We start from the raw sequence: 6,080 nt of genomic DNA on the forward strand, positions 1-6,080 counted from the left end.
CTCTCTCTCTCTCTCTGTCAAATGGAAAACAAAATAAAACAAAACAAAACTGACAAACTGAGACCATTACTAACAAGATTCAATGATGTATTGATCTCTAATACAAATAATTCCAAATAGCTAGCTAATTGTGGAATAAAAAATAAAATGCTACTTTCTGACTTCAATTTTAGGCATCTTTCAACTAATCCACAACTTTCAACCTTCTATTAGACTTTACAAAGAGCTGATTTAATACATTTTCTCCTCAGACAGTAGAAAACATTGTCCAAGGTTGAGGGTACCACAGAATAGAACACAGACATGAACAAGTCAGGAAGAGAAGGCTTATCAGAGGTTGGCTTTAAATAAGCAACAGCATCTGTTAGAAAGAAAAGTACTCAAAACAATGAGGTGAGGGGAACAGGTGGAAACGGCTTTGGAATGCTTCTTTCTCATTAGGTCTTTAACACAGTGGAGAAAATCTAAACATAAGAGACCACAATGCAAATTAAACATGAAAATCCATAACAGGCCCCAATGGCCACACTGACATTAATAGTTGCATGTTCCATGGAACTAGTGAGGTTCAGCAGGCACATCACAAAATAGGTGTTGTATGTCAATGAATACACACAAATTTAAAGAGAATGTCCCAGCTGAGTACAAGATTCCAAAGGCCCCTCCACTGAGCCAGGAGACAAACACCAGCTGGACGCAGACCTCTTTGCTCGTAACACCCTCATAATGCAGAGGGCGACAGATGGCCATATAGCGGTCATAGAACGTCACAGTGAGAATGCCAATTTCAGAACCAGACATTAGTATCACAAGGAAGACCTGTAACACACACCCCAGAAAACAGATGGAGTCAGTGAAGATGATGGAGTTGAGGAAAAATTTGGGGACTGTAGCAGAAATGAGACACATATCTAAGAAGAATAAGTGTCTTAGGAAGAAGTACATTAGACTGTGGAAGCATTGGTCAAAAATTGTGAGCAAAATTATAGTTAAATTCTCCACTCTGGCCTCTAGGTAAATTGGTAAGACCACAGCATATAACCTCAATAGCATCTGGCTTTCAATAAATCTCAGAAGCAAGAATTCCATTATTAGCGTTTGATTCATTCTATTTTAAAAATAAAGCCAACCTATTGAATAAAGAAAAATGTTATATTAAATAACAAAATATACTTTGGATCTTTGTTTTGGAAACATGCATATTTTACCATCATGAGATAGTTGGAAAATTTTAAATACCAAGATATCTATATTCATAGTTTACTAAGGTGTAAAAGAGCTATAGGCATAACAGTCCAATGTAACTAGACTACATTCATTGCAAAAGATAAAAATAACTCCACTTTCCTCCCTAACTCAATACTTGAGATGGTTTTTGAGTAAATTTATTTCAGCAGGAATTGCAGAATTGGCTACATAATTCTAATTATAATAGAATGCATATTTGTTTTGCATAAATATTCTAATTGATGTAAATGGTGTTGTAGGTTAGAAGTTAGGGATAAATTTTCTTTGCTGTGCAGAAGCTTTTGATCTTACGAACAACCAAAAGTTCACTTTTGCTTTTGTTTCCTTTGCCTTTGGATATATACCTCTATAAGAAAGGTTGAATAGCCAACTTTTGTATCAACATGGATGGCACTGGAGGAGATCATGCTGAGTGAAATAAGTCAAACAGAGAGAGTCAATTATCATATGGTTTCACTTATTTGTGGAGCATAAAGAATAAGATGGAGGACATTGGGTGTTGGAGAGAAGTGAGTTAGGGGAAATGGGAGAGATAGAGGGAGATGAATAAGGAGAGACTGTGAACTCTGAGCTGAACTGAGGGTTTTGGAGCAGAAGGGGTTGGGGGGTTGGGTAAGCCTGGTGGTGGGTATTAATGAGGGCATGTATTGCATGGAGCAATATTGGGTGTGGTGCATACACAATGAATCTTGGAACATTGAAAAAAAACAATGAAATATTTTTTAAAAAGTCAACAAAGAAGTCATAAATAAATGCTCTGTTTGTAGAATATTGAAAATTGTTTAAATAATCACTAATGTTAGCTTATATTCTAATATATTACACACTTTTCACGGAAGGACATTAAGATTTATCCCATGTTTTCATTAAAATCCTATTTTTTGGTGAAAATATCACCAATGGTGAGCCTGGATGGCTCAGTTGGTTAAGCATCTGTCTTCAGCTCAGGTCATGATCCCAGGATCATGATATTCCTCCTGGATTAGGGCTCCCTGCTCAGCGGGGGGTCAGATTTTGCTTCTCCCTTTGCTACTCATCTGTGCATACTCTATTGTATGATCTCTTTCTCTCTCAAATAAATAAATAAAATACTAGAAAAGTATTGTAATTTTGCAAATTGGTTTAAAATGTATAGTACCATTTTCTTATGAGAAGAACAAAATTTAAGACTACAAGGCAGATTTTTAGCATGCGATACTAACAAGAATTTAATTAATACCAAGAACAAGCAAATATTAGACATGTGAGAAATACAGAGTATCTTCCCATTTTATTTTATTTTAAAAAAAAATTATGGTGTTACGTAAGTCACCATAAAATACATCATAAGTTCCTGTGTGTCCTGCCATTTTAAACTCACACAGGACTTCTAATCCATGATCACTCACAAACTCCATTGGGGAGTTCTGTGGTCCAATATTTGTCCCTCAGATCATCCTTATTTCTTTTTTTTTATTATATTAGTATGTTCAGTTAGCCAACATTGAGTACATTAGCTTTTTATGTAGTGTTCAGTAATTTATTAGTTGTGTATAACATCCAGTGCTCATCACAACACATGTCCTCCTTAATACCTATTTTTACTTGTACTTTAGCATCACTTTAGTGACAATTTCTTTAGATCTCCATGCAGCCTCTTTCATCCCCTCACAATATGTGTTCTCAATGAACACTCTAATTTAAAACACCACCACCACCACCACCAACAATAATAATAATAAAAACTTTCCTCAACCTCTGTAAGTGAAACCCAGCCTTTTTACACAAGGTTCTAATTGAGTACTAAATGTAGAAATGTTTCCACGACTCATGGAATCTTTCTCATCAGCCTTTCCCTGTTCTCAGTCAGACTTCTGAGAAGTCCCTGTCCCTGAGCGCATTTCTCCTGCATTATCATTCATCTTCCCAATCATCAAATTTATAAACCATGACATAAAGTTTCTCTTAAAAGCTAAAGGTAGTGGTAATTGATAATCATTATCCAAACTTGGGCTTTTATACCTATAGAAAAACTTTTAGTCATTTTAATTTCAGTGTCTTAATTATCTGAGTAATTCAGCCTCAACACAATATGCATTGGAAAAAGAGCAATAATTATTTCTTCTTCAATTGACAGTGAGATAGTTTGAAGGTTTCTTTTTGCCTACTCTGATGTTCCCTTTTTCCACCTGGAAAATAAGGCTCAGACATTTTAGAAAAAGTCTGGAGAGGAGTTTCAAAGTAACTTTAGTAAAGAATAAGTAAAAATAAAATAAAATAATGAAATAAAATTTTAAAAAGTAAGTAATTTGGGTTTTCTCTTTACACTGTTAAAAATGAAACTATATTCTCAAGTCATAAGAAGAGTCAGAAAACTGCAAATAACTTGACCATAGTCCTCTAGGTTCTTGTTTCATGTGTCCCCCTTCCTATCAAACTCACAATGATTTTGATTGAGCTTCTCTGACATGTACACATCAGTATGTGTTTGCCTTGTACTGACTCCAAGTTCTAAGAGGAAAAAGCATCCTTAACATCCTATGCCTCTGGAAGTTCTTTCTCTAACAAGGTATAAGGCTCTTAACACAAGTTCAATTTGGACCTTTATAAAGTACATGGGATTCTACAGGAAGTCAGACTTTCAGATGTGTGTAAATTTCATTTCTCAAATTCTAAACCCTGCTCTCATATTCCATCTGATTTGAGAGTTAACACTACTGTCCTTTTTCTACTGAGATAAAGGATTAGATCTCACTTGATCTCATTACAATAAGCCAACCAGCATCCCTTTAAATTTTCATTATATGTTTTTGACCATTGAAGTCTAATACATTAATTTCCTTCTAAAACCTGTAACAATTTACATTTAGGTCTGCATCCACTAATTTTTAAATTGAGTCTAATAATTTTAGTTAAGTTGCAATAGTGAGAGTCACTAAGAGACATACTCTTCTGACTTTGGGGTAAGTCATATGGTTTTTGTTTAGGTCCTTGAGCCACAAAATTTCCTATTGATTTTTCCTATACTCACTCCCTGGGTTTAATCCAACTCCAGTGAGGTAACTTTCCTTCAGATTCTAACTAATGAATAGAGATATCAGGATAGAAACTCTCCCAAAACTTGTATTTCCTAACATCTTTAGCAGTTTTTAAATGTCAGTGACATTCTAATGGGCATGTAAGAGTGACATCTCCTTTTAGGGCTAACATCTTAATGAAAATCAACAGGAACTTCTTTATTGTTGAGATAAAGTGGAGTTTATTTTCCAAATATGATCCAATAATATTCCCTTTATCTTCTACAATATGTATAATTGTTTATTCATTTATTTAATATTTGCTCTAAATTATTGCCTCTCTAGATATCCTGTATGACACAATTTCCAACTTTCGTGCATCTGGTTTTTGTTATCTAGGAATTTCTTATCAACACCAGAATATTCATAACGGGTTTGTTTGGATTATATCTTTATCCTTATTCTCATTTTTTTTATATCATCAACACCTTTAGCAATACCATAAGGTATTCCACAAATGGACAATCACTATATTAACTTTTAAATCATTTGCTCAATTTCAAAACCACTTGGAAAACTTTGATTGGAATTTAATCTAGCTCAATGTAGAGACCCTTGTTATCCTAACAACACTGTGTACAATGAGCAATGGAGGGATGCCTGGGTGGCTCAGTTGGTTAAGCAGCTGCCTTTGGCTCAGGTCATGATCCCAGTCTCCTGGGATCGAGTCCCACATCGGGCTCCTTGCTCAGCAGGGACCCTGCTTCTCCCTCTGCCTTTGCCTGCCACTGTATCTGCCTGTGCTCACTCTCTCTCTGTCAAATAAATAAATAAATAAAATCTTTTAAAAAAATGAGCAATGGAGGTGGTATATTTCTTCATTAAAAAATAACTTTAAAAATTCTATTAGCAAGTTTTACAGTTTGAAGACATAAGTCAATTACGTGTTCTGTTAAATTCATCACTTAATACTCCATTTCCAGATCCAAATCTGTATTAGCTGGCCATTGATGCCATATGGAAATGCCATAGACTGCATAATTTAAACAACAGAAATTATCTTCACACAGTTCTGGAGTTGAAAACTTTAAGATTAAGGTATGGGCAGGGTTGTTTCTTCAGAGTTATCATTCTTTTGTTTTCCTATGGCTGTTCTCCTTCTGTCTCTTCAAATGACCATTCCCGTGTGGACCAGTGCCCATTGTGAGACTCTATATGTCATATTCTCTTCTTTTAAGGCCAGGAAACTGGGAACCTGGGTGGCTTAGTCAGTTAAAACTCTGTCTTTGGCTCAGGTCATGATCTCAGGATCCTGGGATCAAGTTATTTGTTTGGGGTCCCTGCTCAATGGGGAGCCTGCATCTCCCTCTCACTTTTCCCTTTGGCACATCCCCCACTCTTCCCTTGCTCTGTTCTCTCTTTCTCTCAAATAAATAAAATCTTAAGAGAAACAGTGGTCAGATTAGATTAGGACACCTACATGTCCCCATTTTAAGTTAATTATTCCTCAAAAGGCTTAATTCCAAATATAGTCACCTTCTGATGTTCTGATAGTTGGAAGCTAACATGCATAATTCCTGAGAATACAAATACATTCATGATATATAAATGAAATTAAAAAAAAAATTATGTTCCATTTTTGTTATTGTTTTTTTTACTATCATAAAATATTCTAATTTTATTATGAATAGTTTTTGACACAACAAGAAGCTTTAGTTGCTTTTTGTATAAAGCCCTTAAGATTTTCCTGAAATATTTTGTCTGTGAAAAACTCCTTACTTCTTCATTTCTTATGTTTTTTTGTTTCTTTGTTTGTTTTTATTTCTGCTCACCTGA

The 6,080-nt window shown here is 34.9% G+C and overlaps 1 pseudogene; it reads right to left on the reverse strand.

The window, feature by feature from the left end:
- Positions 1–209: 209 nt before the first annotated feature.
- LOC131831242 (olfactory receptor 14K1-like) lies at positions 210–1,107 on the reverse strand (annotated as a pseudogene).
- Positions 1,108–6,080: the final 4,973 nt, after the last annotated feature.

The sequence above is a fragment of the Mustela lutreola genome, chromosome 5, assembly GCF_030435805.1.
Source record: "Mustela lutreola isolate mMusLut2 chromosome 5, mMusLut2.pri, whole genome shotgun sequence".
Classification (NCBI taxonomy): Eukaryota; Metazoa; Chordata; class Mammalia; order Carnivora; family Mustelidae; genus Mustela; species Mustela lutreola.